The sequence below is a fragment of the Poecile atricapillus genome, chromosome 1 (assembly GCF_030490865.1).
Source record: "Poecile atricapillus isolate bPoeAtr1 chromosome 1, bPoeAtr1.hap1, whole genome shotgun sequence".
In the NCBI taxonomy this organism is placed as follows: Eukaryota; Metazoa; Chordata; class Aves; order Passeriformes; family Paridae; genus Poecile; species Poecile atricapillus.
Window position 1 is genome coordinate 134670937 of NC_081249.1, and position 16491 is coordinate 134687427.

Below are 16491 nucleotides of genomic sequence, written 5' to 3' on the forward strand. Positions count from 1 at the left end.
TCAGCATGGGGAGAAGGGGTCACAAAAAGTCAGCCCCTGCTCCGCAGGGCTGGAGAGCCAGGGTGACAGAGTCTGGCAGCTGGAGGAGCTTTGGCACTGTGTACTCCTGCTCAGAGAGCTGGGGGTCCCCACGAGGGACATTTGCTGGAGTGGTCGGGCAAGGGCTGAGCCAGTCAAAAGCCAGTTTCCTCTCCTGTGAGGACTTGGTGTCTTTTTCCTGCACCAGAGCCTGGGAAAGAGAATCTATCTATCTATCTATCTATCTATCTATCTATCTATCTATCTATCTATCTATCTATCTATCTACCTATCTATCTATTTATCTCTCTATCTCCCCCAGGCTTTCCAGCATTAGGTGATGTGCACTGCTTTTCCACACTTAGCAGGAGCATAAATACTCCTGGTGCACAGAGCTGCTGTGTGTTAGGACACTTAGGACAGCCCAGTGATCCCCACCCTTGCACCCCTACTTGAGCCAGGACACTCAAACTCGTGAGCTGTGCTGCGACTCTGACCTGGTCTCTGGCCTCAGCTGCTGGGTGGTCTTCAGGCAATGCTGCAACCCCTTCCCACATCTATCCTGCTTCACTGTGTGTCTGGGAGCAGCCTGGGAGATGCCATTTGCCACGCTGGTGAGATAAGCCCGTATTAGGGCACCACACTTGGAGAGGCTCCCCACTGGATGCACGTTCCTCCAGAGCTGTGCTGTTGGTTGTGTATGGATGCAAGATGGAGTGGGCTTCATCTCTCAAAAACTGATGGAAAGCAAGGTGAGTACTGCTCTGTGCTGTAGACACCCTTCTACAGCCTGAGCCTAACAAATAGGATGCTGCTTTCCTTGGGCTGTGAGGAATTCACTGCAGCTCCATGCCAGGCAAGGGAAAAACCCCGTCACTCCCTGGAAAGCAACAGTCATTCCTGGAGCAGTCCAAGAACATTAATAATGTTTAGCACTTACAGAGGGTTTTGCTAAACATGAGCTAATCCTTACAACACCCATGGGAAGGAGAAAAGTAATTATTATTATTTGGCTTAATTTTTCCTTTTCCATGTACCCCTGCAGATGGGGATCAATTCTACTTAGTCTAGAGAGCTCTGGAAATCAGAGGAGAATCCCACCCATTCCCAGTACAAATAGGAAACCTGGAGTCAAGATGGCAGGTTATTTGCCAAAGGCCACCCAGGAAGGCAGAGTTGGAGCCACTGTGGAGTGGGAGGAGTGGAGAGAATCCTTGCCCCCAGTCCTCCTACACACCAAACTGTAATTCCACAACTGACAGGGTAATTCTGGCCCCCTTGCAGGTGCTCACTTGCAGGATACCCACAGGTTGCAGATGTGTTGTATTGCTGCATACCTTCCTGTCCACAATGTCACTTCACAAGGTGGTTAGAGAGATACCCTGCTGTCCGTGGCAGTGGGTGCTGACAAGGCTCATGAGCATATTGGTTTGGAGCACTGCTGCAGCAAGTCACAACATTCCCACCCGTGAACCCTGCTTCTGGAATTACAGCCCCAGACCCGCTGTCATGTGGGGTAGATCCCACCAGCTCTCAGCCTGAGGGCACAGCTTAGGGTAAGCAGCCTCCACAGCTGTGGCCAGAGCACCCCAGGGGGAAAGGAGCTGATGGGATGGTCACTGGGCTTGTCCCAGCCGTGTGGCATTGGAGCAAGGCTGGCATAGAGGACTGAGATGCTGCTGCGCTCCCTCCTGGGGAACAGGGTCTGGCTAAGGATGCCCCAGATGCAAGTGGAGACTAAAATGAGGGTGAACTGCTTGCCTGCGTCTTTTGAAGTGAGAAAGGGCAGTTTTAGGGGGCTCCATAAAGCCATCAGTGTCCCCTGGCCACACTCTTCAGCTGAAATCCAGGCACTCAGTGTCTGAGTGGAAATATTGTCTGTCGGCAGTACCCAGATGATGTAATTTAGTTTTCCAGGCTTCTGGGCTGAGCCAGCAGCTCGAGCCAGTATGACTGGAGATTCTTTATTTAGAAGGAGCCCAAGTGCAATTGAGTCCAGGTCTTTGCAGCACCCCTCTGCTTCCTCCCTTCCCTGCTGATGCAATCCCATCTGCAGCAGGGACATCAGGATCCCTTAGAAGAGGTGGTTTTTGGAACCTCAAAATGGGACCCTGCCAAGCAGGTGGGAAAGGAGACGCTATTAGGGGGCAGGTGAGGGTGTTGCTTAGTCTGTACTACCAGAGGTTGCCCAGGCAGAAGAATCTGCCTCTAGGCAATGCACACAGCAGAGGAGCACTTGTCCCTCCAGGTGTCCTTTTACCTCCCTTCAGCTCCCTGAGAAATTTGTCCTGAGCTCCCCAGCACAGCAGTGGTCACCCTCCTCATCCTCACACTTGTCATTTCCAGACTGAGTTACTGCAGCTAAGCCTCAGGCTGGCTTTTGGGGGCTTTCTAGTTGGAAATCAAATGTTTTCCCCCTCTGACACCCCTTAACCTGCCTCCTCTCCCAGGGTAGCATCTCCTGACAAGTGAGTGGCTAAGAATAGCCCTGCCTCTGGCTCCAGGCTGGTGCTGTTTATTCAGTGACTCAGAGCTGGCCAGGCAGGCACTTACTCAAAGGGCCCCATTACTCATCTGTCTGCACTGCCCCAAGGATGGGGTTTGTGTCTCTCGTTTGCCTCTCCATTAAAGATCATTTATTTATTTCTATTTGATAAAGCCACCATGCACAAGGAGAGGTAGTTTTCCCGCTGTAGATTTACCTCTAAATATGTGTGCCCTGACCCAAAATGTTGCGACCCCTATAGATCACGCTGGCAGTCCCTCGGCATTGCCCCTGCTCACTGACTTGCCGGGAAGGAGCTGTGTCGGCAGGAACAGGGCAAATGATAATGTCTCCCAGAATTGCATTTCATGGCACCAGGGTAACAATGAAAACAAAAGTTCTCTCCTGCAGAAACCATCTGTGTTGAATACCAGCATGGATCTGACTGTGCCCAAATCCAGCTGGCCCCTCAGATGCCCATGGCGTGACCCAGCTGCTCCCGTCTTGCCCACAGCCCACACAAATTGCAACCCTCCTTCCTCTCCACACAGTGTATCACTGCCCAGTGGGCAAAGCACTTCAACAAATTAGAAAGGGCCTCAATTTAAAAAGAAAGTGGCGTCATTTCCCAACAACAAAAAGGCAGCATCTTCCTCATCTGGTTTGCTCCCCTGAGGCATTCTTTGAGTCACAGCCAGGCATGCTGGGAACAGAGTTGCATCCTGACCAGTGCACATCTGTGTCTGCAAGGTACTGCCCTGATGGCACTGCCGGGGGAGGACGCAGCTCCTCCACCCTCCCTGACATGGTGTGGATGGTTGCTTGGGATAAGAAAAGTGTGGCACTGGCAAAAGATTTGGTGGAGGTTTGTAGGAATGGCATTTTGTTCTCTTTCTGCTGCTTCAGCCCCATAGTTTTCCTCTTTTGCTGTCCAGGTTTTTCTTCCGGTTTTTCCAGTCCTGCTGCTTCATGGCATCACTCTTCAACCCTGCTGTCCAAGGGGCCCAGCTCTCTGCTCTAAGAGCTTCATGAAGCCTCAACAGCACCTAGAGGGCTTCCTGAGAGCAGGCACAACCTTCATGCGAGTCACACCTGAGTATCCCAAGCCAGCTCTGGTTTCTGTCTTGTAGAGATGCATGTTGGGTGTAAATAGATCTATCTTGCATGGAAGTGGGCAGTTGGTCTGGATTTGGGCTGTGGCTGTGGCACTTCTCACCACCGTGCCCTGGGTCTCCACATAACACATGCTGAGGTTGTGATCCTGCACTGCTAACCCCGAGGGAGCCTTTCCATCCACCAGTATGAGTGGGCTCCCAGTGCCTCTCCCCAAAGCCTGGCACAGGCGAGCTGGGGGCTTGTGCCTCAGAGGAGACGGTGTCTTCAGTTCAGTCAAGGCTGGCAGCAGCCAGGGGTGCAGGAGAGAGGGAAGCAGGAGCCTGAACTTCTCCCTTGGGTTGGGAATGGGGTTCTGCATGTCCTGGTAAATACATATTTGTGTGCTCCCTCCATTCCAGTAACCTCCCCTGAAAAACAGCCCCGAAGCCATCTGGGGGCATGGTTTTGTAGGAAAGCAGGACCAACCTGCCCAGTTTGGTCCTTTCTTGCAGACCCCACAGCATCCATCACGCTGCCAAGGGCTGCCGAATGGCTGCTTCCAACCCCCGGAGCTGAGGCCACAGCAAAGCCAGGCCGTGTCAGAGGAGGCAACGGGGGCAAGTTCAAAGCAAGCTTTGTGGGACAGTTTTCCCTGGCACCTGAGCCGTGCTCAGGAGGGGAGGGGAGTCCCCGAGCTGCACCATCGCAGGCACCGTGCACTGGCGCTGCAGCGAGGGGAGCGAGCAGCCTCTACTGGCCTCTACCGGGAGCCTTCACACCACCCAAGTTCTGTGCGTGCAGCTCCGGGGAAAGAAGTTTACACTCGTTTCATATCCTTCGGGAGAGCTCGGGTGACGCTCGGTGCTGGACAAACCCCATTCGGCAATTGTGCTGAAGCACTGCTGCAGGTGTTGGTACAAAGAGGAGGAGGAGGAGAGGAAAGAGGGACAAAGGCAAACAGCTGCTCACACATCCTGTTGGACCGATGCAGGACAGAAGTCTGGAGAGTGAAGATGTCTGCAAGGCCACAGCCCACGATGGGACAGGAGCCTGGCTCTGTCTCCTCCTGTGTGATTTGAGGAAGGGCCGGTGCCACTCTGTACTTCAGCTTTGGAATCTCTTGCACCCTACAGGTGCAAACCAAGAGCATTAAGAGCAAGACTACGGAGGTTCAGTGCTTCTGCAAGCAACCTGTCCTTCATCAGCATGGCTGGGAAGAACATGTCAATTCTAATGTTTGCAGTATCCAGCTCCCATCTCATCTCCAGGCTACATATGGAAGAAAAGTGAAGAGGGAAGGGCTCCATGTGCTTCCAAGAGCTACATGTGTCCTGCTCCACTCACTTGAACCATGTGGTTCAAGTCGTTTACATCTCTGAACCCACTGAGGACCAGATTTGGGTTGCAGCACTGATAAACTCAAGACATCAATTGTTGGACTATGGACAGGTGGCTGTGAAAGATGCTACAGTCCACTTCTAGGAGACCCTGCTCTGCACCCCAAAACTTCTTTCTTTACTGACATCCCAGCCTGTCTTCTTCATTAGAGAGGTCAGTGACAAGTGACCACTGCCTTACAGATTCCACATGCCATCTGTGACAACACATGTGCAGTGCCCTCCAACCTCAGGAGCTGGGAAATGCTTAGCAGCAATCCTCTGGCTCAGCACATTGTTCTGTGATGGGCAGGAATGCTGCTGCCTTCAGCCTGTCTTCAAGGCTTGGCTTTGGCTTTGGCCTGGCATCCCCTGAGCACAGAGCTGTGACGAAGCGTCTGTATTTGGGAACCTCCACACAGCCACTGTCCAGCAGACTTGGTGGTGCCCGAGCAGGGGCCAGACTGCCTTGTCTCCAGCCAGGCAGCATTAACCTTCCCCCACCAGAGACATTCCTCAGACCTTGCTGATGCCAAGCAAAAGTACATCATGAAGTCGAAGCGCTGCCAGGGCTGCCTCTCCCTGCTCTGCTTTCCCCATTAATTGCTGACCAGACCATCCATTAGGGAGCAGCAGCCAGGATGTGCAGAAGATGCTCCCCACAGGCACCTGGCATGCTTGCCTCTCACTTGCTACAAACCTCTGGGGCAGACTGGCACAGATGACCAGGATATTTTTGTTGTGCAGCCCCTGAGAAAACATCCAGGCACTCAGGGCTTTGGGGTGCTTACCCCTGCTGCAGCCAGCTGTGGGTTCAGCCCTGGGCACCACGCTGAGAGCAGGGCACAGAGGGTACAGAGAAGCTGGAGATGGAAAAAATGCAATATCCATCAGGGTGAAGGCACTGATTGGCTAAGTGGTGCCTGTGAGGGCTGTAGCTGAGGCCACAATGTCATTGAGACAGCACAGTGGGATGGCATTCGGGTGACTGAACTTTGTGCCCTCACCTCTTCCCCCTTGGCCCCATAATTAGTCCTCTGGGTCACTCAGGGCTCCTGAAGTGCTTTCATCCCTAAGGAGTTTGTTTTGCTGTGGAAACCTAAGGAAAGGAAAAAAATGAAAAAGTTTGGTATTCCTCTGAAAATTGCATCAAGCACATTACCCTGGTTCTCCATGCTGCAGCACTGGGTGCAAGGCTGGCACAGGGGAGCTAAACCCTGCCAGGCAAAGCAGGAGCAGGCAGTAAACAGGAATGATGAAGTTTAGGTGCCTTCTGCAGCTGGGCATGGACTCCAGATGGTAGTTGGTTTCACCCCAGTTCCACAAGTGTGCACCTTGTACTCCTTCAAAGCCAGGCAATCTGGTGCCTGGCAGAGCAGCAGTGAGAGTATGGAGATCTCTAAGGAAGAGGAACAACTCCCCTGTGCAGGGCAATCATCCTTCCTTGAGGTAATTTTATATCAATAAAACCAGCAAGATAACTCAGATCACGGCAGGGAGTCATCTAGTTCAGATAATCTCTGTGGCTTTGCCAGCTCTACTCTTCATTTGATAGCACCCAGTCAACGACCAAGCCTTGATACCCCTCCTCATCAAAAAACACAGTCCATGCACAGAGAAGTAATGAAAAAGGATCCTCCTGCACCAGGCAGTGCTGCTGACAGAGGCAGAGAGACAGCATCAAGGCTTTCTCCAAAGCAGACAGGCTGCCCTTGGCTCTCTCACACACCAAAGCTATTAGCAATGAGCTCAGCGTGCTATTATTGCTGATCCAGGGAGCCTGGAGGCTCTCGGAAGTGCAGCTATTGATCCATGCCTCTTACATGTCCCCCTCAGGCCTTTGGTTTCAGGAAATCTCTTTGCCTGTCCTCTCCTTGTTTCTTCTCCACAACCTCCAGGAATGCTTTTCGGAGGGACCTTGAAGCTGAGAGTTAAGGGAGAAGAACAGGGACTGTGGTGAGAGGGCCAGGGATTTAGCCTGGCCAGAACTGCCTGTTTGCTTTGACTGACTGTGTGCTTCATTAATTATCTGCATCTTCCTCAGTGGAGGAAGGGGAGGACATTTTCCCTTAGGTTAGGGTTGCAGGTCAAGGAAGGAAAGCTTGGTGCCTTTCATGGGAACACAACCTATGTGGTCTCTGCTCATCCATGGCATGGACTTCCTGAAGGGGCTGTGTCCGTAGAAGTGCCCCCTCCACCCTCTCTGTGTTTCAGGGCTGTCAGCATGATTTGCACCAGCTGGTTAACAGGTGACTGCACCTCTGTGCAGACTCACACTGATGGCACAAGCAGATAGGTCTGTTAGTCTGCTGGGGAACACTTACTTATGGTAATGATCAGCTCAGTGGCATCCTGCTACTCCTGAAGGACAATCCTATGCCCCTCAGGCTGCTCCTCCCATCCTTTCAGGTTCACCTTCCCCAGGCATCCAGGTGGTAGGGTGAGGAACCATGCTGGGGCATAAAAAAAACTTGGTGGAGCTACAACCAGAAACCACATATCTGCTCTGGGCTGATTTCCTAGGTATGACGCAAACAACTTGCTGCCCAGCCCCTTATAAAACGTGTTGCCTCACTCTCCCCACATCCCCAGGAAGACTTTCAGGTGCCTGTGTGCACTCCATAAATGACTAATGAGCCATCAAAAGCATTAGCACTGGTGCTGGCTGCCAGAAGCAGATTGAGATCAAGCCTTCCCTTGCATCCATCAGCTCCACCCGGGAAGCAGACTTCCCTTTGACAACAGCCAGGTTGAGCAACAGGCAGACAACAACTGCCCTGTGCCTGACCAGGCAGGCGAGGCTGGCAGTCTGACCGTTTGCAGATGGAGGAAAACCCACATCTTGGTACAGCCCCCATCGCAGAGCCAGGAGGGATTTGGTTGTGGCCATGTTTTTCCTTGTAGGTGGATTAGGACTAGCAGAGAGAAGTTATTAAATTTTGGGTGAGTTTGTGGACAACAGAGCCTTGGAGCCTGTGGATGCCCTGAGGAAACCTCCACACTCAGCCAGATCCCCAGTGTGCCCAACACAGGGGTTTTCATCTATTCCTTTAAAAGCTGCTCATCCGGCCCCAGTTTGCACATGAGACACACAAACCTGATCCCATGAAAAGACCAGTGTATGTACTTCCATACTCCCATGAAGATAAACTCCAGGGAGTTGTTTCAGCTGGTTCCACTACACAAATTGTGGTGCCACCGAGGAGGAAGCAAATGGTGGTATTCGTTTTAAGTGATGACTCATTCATGGCAGCATTGTACCCCACCAAATCTGAGGAAGTTGCCCTGGGCAAAGCTTCCTTACCTGTCACCCTATCCTCCTGGATTTCATGTAGTAGCAGATTCCTGTGAGCAGGGGGCAAAATTTAGCTGACTCCTTGCACTTACTGCCCTTGAAGTCATCAGAGCCAGAGGAGAAAGAAGACAGGTCACCTTCCATTTCTAACGCTGCAAAGTAGACATGGAATAAACCTGACCTTCCTTTACAGCCTTTGCTGGAGAAATCAACGCTTTCTAAACATAGAAAAATCAATGGAAGGCACTTACCAAACAAATCTCCATTGGCCTGAACCACATGCATCAACAGAGCCTTACATGGCCATCTATGCACATCAAATCCCCCCCAGAAGCTCCAGCTCAGCTTTCCCTTGTCCGGGCAGCTGTGGCAGGGTTTGTTTCCTTTGTTTCTACTAGCACACCCATTTTGGCACGGTGCACTCTGCTCCGTGCTGATTTTGGGGAGCCTCAGCAGCATCCTACGTTTTTATGATTGTGCCCTGCAAGCTCGCTCTCACCGTTTTTTCACACACTGCTCCGGAGGTGCTGCTGCTCCCCCTGTGTCAGCACTGAAGGAGTCAAGTGAGAAAGAGGGTAGAGTTCCCCCCATGCAGGCCAAACACTCCCACCTCTAAACACTCCTGGATCCTTCCCAAAGCCTCCTTGAAAGACCACTAACCCACCTTCACCCAGCTAGAAACCTTGTTACGGACTGGGAAGAGCTTTGAATGAATGAGTATTCATGAATAGGAATATTTCCTCTCAACCATCAGATGGTGCCATTGAGTCTTGTTAGGATGTGGAGCCCCCAGGACAGCAGGCTGCCACCAGGGATCACACTGGCTTCTTGCTCCACCTCAAAGGCAGGGAATAGCACTTTATTCCTCAGTTACAAAAATATTCTGGTGTTCTCAAATAAATTAACAAGGATCTGTGTCAGTGTTTTTTCTGGGGTTTTGGGGTTTTTGTTTGTTTGTTTGTTTGTTTGATTGATCGATTGGTTGGTTGGTTGTGGTTTTTTGCACAAATCTTGCAAGACTGTCTATCTTCTTGGAGCTGGACTCCAGTGATACCAGTGTAGGAACAAGCAGAGCAGTAAAGAAGCACTTCAATTTCTGCTCCAAGAAAAAGATGCATGTTTACTTCTGGAAAGATTCAGAGAGGACAAACTGCTTTCAGGCAACAAGGCTAGAAATTAAAGAGGGAGCAGCATTAGCAAAAACTCCTTTACCCTCCACAACAGCAATACATGGAACACAGTACTTGCCCTCCTTGGGAAGTTAGACAGCAGGCAGCAGGCTGCCTGATGCATGGGGGTGACTGTCTCATTTCTATCTGTCCCTGCCTCTTCCCTCTTCTTTTTATTTTTTTTTTATCTGACATTTCCCCTCTGTATGTGGGGCCAGGACTTCCAGGGCTTTGGTAGGAATAATTCTCTTTGTGGATTTTGCAATGACCAGAGCCTGGCACGGAGAGCCCTGCTGTCCAGCTGAGCCCTCTACCTGGCATTGCAAATATGCATGAATAACAACTGATTAGTGCTTTTCCTGGGTTGGTTTTCAGATTTAATTGTGCAAGATGAAAGAGGAGAAAAATGCTAGTAACGTGAGGAAGGAGGGAAAGGAGAAATAATTACAAGTGCATTTAGTCAGTGATAAGAATGGCTGCTGAGCTGGGCTGGGTGCTTTCCAAGTACAGTGGGAGCCAGCTTCAATTTCACAGCATAATATTTCCTGCACCCTTAAAATAACTTCTCCCTGCCCCCAGGGTGTCACAGGAGCTGAAGAGCGGTGTGTGCCCTCTCCCTGTGCAGCCCCATGCTGCTGCTGGGTGCTCAGTTATCATCCATGGGCTGTTTTGAGAGCAGGGGTCGTGCCAAGGCACCGAAACCCAGCCGAGAGGGCTGGAGCAGAACGGAGGGGATGCTTTGCAGACCCAGAGCCCCGTGGTCACCCAGGGAAGGCAGCAGGTGGGGGATTGCTATATATATTTAATATATATATTTTATATATATATATTTATATATATATATATATATTTCTGTTTGAGCCCCCTTCGGTGCCCGGTGAAGAGCAGCTTTCCCGGACGGCTCGGCAGAGATGGGACCCCTTTATTGTCGGGGCTAATTGCTCATGTGAGATGTATTTACAGAAGCGACTGTTTGTGCAGAGCGCAGCAGACAAACAGACTCCTGTTCTGCCAGGCACCCTTTGTAATCGGTGGGGGCTGGGAACACTTTAATGCAGCCATCATTTGGAGGCCTCGTTTGTACTGCAGGGCGCTGGGCTGGACGGTGCCTGCGGGATTCTGAGCCCCGGCAGCGGGGGCAGAGGGCAGCTGGCTGCACCCAGCACTGCTCGTCCTCACCCAGCTCATTCGAGCAGGCTGAGAGCTCATAGCTCGCTCTGAGCCTGTGGGCAGGACCCACAAAGCAAACCCTTGGGTGTGATCCTGACACGAGTCTGACCACCCTCCCGCGGCTTGCACATCCAGCTGCTCCCATGTGGGCAGCACATGTGGGGGCACACTCTGCCCTGCGTGAGAAGAGCCGTGTGTGTGTGTGTGTGTGTGTGTGTGTGTCTGTGTGTCTGTGTCTGTGTGTCTGTGTGTGTGTGTCTGTGTGTCTGTGTGTGTCTGTGTGTGTGTCTGTGTGTGTGTGTCTGTGTGTGTGTGTGTCTGTGTGTGTGTGTGTCTGTGTGTCTGTGTGTGTGTCTGTGTGTCTGTGTGTGTGTGTGTGTCTGTGTGTGTCTGTGTGTCTGTCTGTGTGTCTGTGTGTGTGTCTGTGTGTGTGTGTGTCTGTGTGTGTGTGTGTCTGTGTCTGTGTGTCTGTGTGTCTGTGTGTGTGTGTGCGCCGGTGAGCTGCCCGGCTCCTTGGTCTGCAGGAGATGTGGCACAGGTTCTGAGGTGCTTCACAAGTTATTTGGTGAACTGCTTTACATGCAGTTGTACCAGAGGATGAGACATGCCAGAAAGTTGTTCCTTGCCTTTGTAAATAATGTCAAGGAGTGGTTAAAAGCACCCAGGACTCTAAAAAAACAACCTTGCAGGCTTTTTGCAGCCTGCTGGGTTTTTTCAAGGAGGAGGCCTAGAGGGAGTTTTGCCATCTGTGAGAGAGATGCAGCATTAGGAAAATAATGCAAACAATTTCCAGCACTGTCTCCATCTTCCTGCAAAACCAGTGGGGATGGACAAGCCCTGGCTTCCAGTTACATGCAACATCTTTTGCTTATGGGTAGCCTACATCCCAACCCCACAGTGAACATCCCTCTCTAAACCTAAAAATATATGTCCCACTTCTCACCCTGTGCTCTTTTCTCCACACTGACACTGGCAGTAGATTAAGACATGCTCAGGGAAGAGGTTATCAGTAAGGAGAAACAGCACCACGGAGCTGGCATGTGTCTTCTGCTTCCCCTTTCCAAGGGGCCCTTCAAACTGGCTGGTATTGGTCAGTCATAATGAGAGCGTCAGTTTGGTTACAGCCTGTCCACAATGACGCAGAATTGCCAGCACTGGGACAAAAGGTAACCCACACTCATCCTCTTACAGAGCTTTCTGACACATGCAGATCAGCCCAGGCATCCTGACCCCCTGAGTTGCATTTCCCAAGATTCCCAGCTGAAACTAAAACTCTCTCTTCTTCAAAATGAATTCAATTCATTTTAGCGTAATTCTTGTATTCCTCACTTAGAGGAGCAAAGAAATCCACCTCATTTTTAGCAATCCTAAGCACTGGAGGTTTCTGAGCATTTACACATCGTCTCTTGCAAGACTTGATGCAGAGGGAAGTGGGATTTTTTTTCAGTTTCCAGATATGGAAGCTGAGGCAAAAGGCAGACACTGCACAGTAATACCTAATTAGTGGGGGGGACGATTAAAAGCTAGTCACCACCAGCCTCATGTTTTGACAACCACTCATAAGTTGTCTCAAAGAGGAAATACCTCATAATTCTGTTCTTCTGTGACTTGAAGAGAGAAACTGAACCCTGGCCAACATCCCTAGAAATGCAGACCCCCAAGGACAGATTTTGCAGACCTCTTCCCTAAAGTTTCACCCCTCTCTCAGACATCAGAATAAAAGCCATATTTCCCAGACAGTTCAGGACCCAAAATGTCATTTATTGTTTCCAATCTGGTCCTCAGCAGGACTGATTGTCTTGTTGAAAGACTATATGTAAAAGGTCTTACTATTACTGGCAGTAATCAATATTTATAACCACTCACAGTGTTTATTTATTAAAAAAATCAAATGTTCCAACAAAGAAAAGATGCTTTTATTAATATCTAGCATGATTAATAATCATATTCAGAGTTGCAGGCTGGCCCACGCTGTCCAACTCATGCACTTTTCTTTTTCTAATGGCTCTGCAGGAATTTGAACCGTAATATGTTTCATGCACAGGGACAAAGACGTTTTGTCTCAGGGAAGGAGTGTGTGGATGTTTTTGACTTAAAGAGCCAGCATTGCATTCAGAGCTTCACAAATAGAACCATTTTGAAGCCAAGCCCATAGGCCTGCCACATCTCCTGGAGATACACTGCATACATAGGGCGTATCTCCTCCTGATGCTGAAGACCCAGATCGGAGCTGCAGATCTACAGCTTGCTGAAAAATGTCACACCCCCTCTGTGTCAGGGCAGCCATCACCTGCTCTGCTTCTCTGCCACCCACTGCAAATGCCTCAGCTTGGAAATGGGTTCACATCTCTGCCTGTTGAGGCCTCTCAGCTGTCCAGGGTAAGATGAGCTCCATGGGAATGACACTGCTTCACATCAAGGAAGGAAAACTCATACAGCCCTAAACAATGCTCAATTCCTATAGCAAGGAGAGAAGAGGGAACATGCAAGACTGATGTTGAGGTATCAGATCTGAGGCTGCTTGGCCCCACATCAACAGGGGATGGTGAAGAAGGGACAGATGTTTCTGATGCAATAAGCCAATAAAGGAGCAAAGTTCACTCCCACTCCTTAGTGCTGGCTGTTCAAGGCGGTGTTTGCCCACCTGCGTGTCGCACTTTTCCCACTGCAGGAGGTAATGACAATTAAATCAGAGGCACTAAAGGGACAGTTGCAAAGAGACCAGTGCCTTGATTACTTCCTCATAGGCACTCACCCTCTGCGGTACCACTTTATTATCAGACGGACAGAGCAAACCGACTAAAAGTCAACATGAAAATCGGGTAGATATGACAGCTGTTGTCTGGATGGCTATCAAACGTCCTGTTTTGCACAGATCTAGTCATGAGAACTGTGGGATGAAAATAAGGAAGTAAATGTTCACACTTGCTATTTCAAGGCAGCTCTCAGCCAGCACTGAGTCACTTTTGGGACTGCAGTGTCTTTCTTCAGGGGTTATGGGACATAACAGAGCCTTATGACAGACAGGGACAGCCCTCAGGTCCACACTATCTTGTACCTTGGTTTTTATACTGAGCCTTGTGGAGCTTTACACACTTGCTAAATCCTCATATGAGATGTTTGTCTGCCCCAACTCCCGTACTCTGATCTGCATGGGACCCCCTCCCATCAGTTTCTGAAAAGCTCTGTTGCCGCTGAGAAACATCTGGAAACAAAGCCACGCTATGCCTGGAGGCCAGGAGCAGCAGGGAATGCGCTTTTTTGGATTCTTGTTATGCCAGCCAGGCCAGGGGATATGGGTAGCAGAACAAGGAGGAGAGGAGCAAGTGATTGCACTATTTCTTACTATGTGCCACAGGCCAAAAGCCCTACAGCCCAGATCCCACAAGCCCACAGGGCACACATTCTCCCAGACTGCCTGTCAATAATCTCACATTTTAAATCCTGTTAGACATGAGTAAGCTGTGGAACAGTAATCCAGGGAAGAGTCGATGCAAAACCCTGCAACGTCAAGCATTATAAACCTCCCCGATCCTCTGCGCTTCCCGCCACATCTGTATGCCAAGGACCAGCGCTTGTTAAGCACCTTATATTCATGCCCTGAATATTTAGGGCCTGCCAGCCCTAAACAGGGAGCACCCTTTCTTTGTCCATGTGCAAAGGGCTTAACACAAAGGAGCCCCACAGCCTTCCAGGCTTGCTGTTGCCAAATAAATAATCACTGCGGTGCATTTTATAGAGCTCTTGGAGGGGGAGTTGCAGGACAACCACCAGACACTGCTCTGGGACTGGAGCATCCTTTGCTTGTCAGAACTGCTCACAGAGGGGCCTGACTGAACTGGGATGAACATGGAATGCTCGGTCTGCTGGAGGACTTGTGCGGTTTCCAGTGGCTGAAGGAAGAAGGAAAAAACCCAAAACTAAACAGTAATGTCAATAGAAGTGTAATGTCAAGGGAAAAAAAACCAACAAAAGCATTATAAAATGACACCTTAGGTGAGATATGGATAAAGGCCTTGTGCCCTTGGAAGGTATGATACAAAATATAAATGAAATAGACGTGCCTTGTCTGATTTTTTTTTTTTTCCACCAGTAATTCTCCTAGTGCCAGTTGCTGTATATTTTCCTTGATAAAATCAGAAGGAAAACAGCTAATCTGACACGACAAACTCATTGTATCAGAAGTCATCTCTGCTTTAAAACATGTGTCATATGACTAAACACCCTACTCCTGGTACAATGCATCCCACAGTAAATTTGGATGGAGCTCATCCTCAAATGCCCTGCTAAAAATACCCATAACAAAGGGCAACAAGAAAACATAATTCAAATGAGGGACATCTGTTCTCAAATGTTTGCAGATAATGATTGGATCGAGTGTCTGCATAAAGGATAATTGTTTTCTGCAGATGGTTTGATCTGGTATTTTAAACACTGTAAAAAATCCTTGCCCCAATCACTCAGGAAAGTATGGGGGGGGGGGTGTTGCTATAAAACCTTTTTCCTATCCTCTGCTACATTCCTAAATGCAAGGATAAGTAAAACTAAAAACAAAAGTTTAAATGTATTAAAGAAAAATACTTCATTGAAACACAGACAAGATACATTTTCAAGTTCTGGCCTTTCATTTCTTATGTTACACTGCCATATACCCAGATAATTCTCAGGCCAAAGATTTTTATAGGAGAATTTCAAAATAAAGCAGTTGTGTGTTGTGCAAAGGGATGCCCAGCAGATTTCAAAGGGAAGGTCCATTCTCAAAAGCACAATATGCTTTTTAATACAAAATAACTCTACCACCTTTCCTTAAGACCAAGCGATACAAAACAACCATGCCCGACAAACATTCTTATTAAATCTGACATCTACCCCTGACATCTCAGTGCAATGCAGTATTAGCCCCAGGATAAGGCTGCTTTGTTGGAACTATCTTTGGAGTCCGTGTGGTGGCTGGGACTGATTCATCCACCCAGAACAAGTGGGAGCACAGGTGGGTGCCTGTGGGATGAGGGGCCTGGGGACCCTCAGAGCACCACAGGGCTGAGACAGCCCTTGGAGCCCCTGGCACAGCAGGGTGGAGGAAGCAGGGCAGGGAAGGAGGGTGATGGCTCAAGCAGCCTCTGAAAGAAGGTCCTTCCCTTGGAAATCTGGCCAGGAGTCCCATGAAATACCCATCATTCTCCCATAGCACAGGTTTTAATTAATACATGTGTCAAAAGCATGGGATCACCTCCAGCAGCTCTGCCTCTGTAAACATCCTCACCTGAGCAGGTGCTGATCAGGAAAATCGTTCAAGAGCACATCAGTGTCACAGAGCCTCTGGAAATGCTGTGCATCAGTGATCTGCATGGAAATGATTTACCTTTAGGTAAAAGTTAGGGTTGTTTAGATCTCAACAAATGCAGTGTTGGGCTGTCTAGGGATAGGTGTCATCCCCTCAGCAGCTGTTTGGTCAATTTTGCAATTACAGGAATGAAGAACCATAGGATTTTGGGTGAAAAGTGACCAGCAAAAAGACCAGAGGACATGGTCTTAAACTGTGCCAGGACAGTACAGGTTGGACATTAGCAGGAATTTCTCCAGAGAAAGGATGATTAGATACTGGACAGCGCTGCCCAGGCAGGTGGTGGAGTCGTCACGCCTGGAGGTGTTTCAGTAAAGACTGGATGTGGCACTCAGTGCCATGTCTACCTGGCACGGTACTGTCCGGACACAGCTCGGACTGGGTCGTTATCAGGACTCTTTTCCAACCCAATTGACTCCATTGTTCTGTGACCCTGTAGCAGAAAAGACAAGGCACAAGTGTGGGGCAGCCAGCTCGCATCCCACGTGCGAGGCTCCGGGACAATCTCAGGATGCCGAAGGGGCGACAAGAACAGCAGT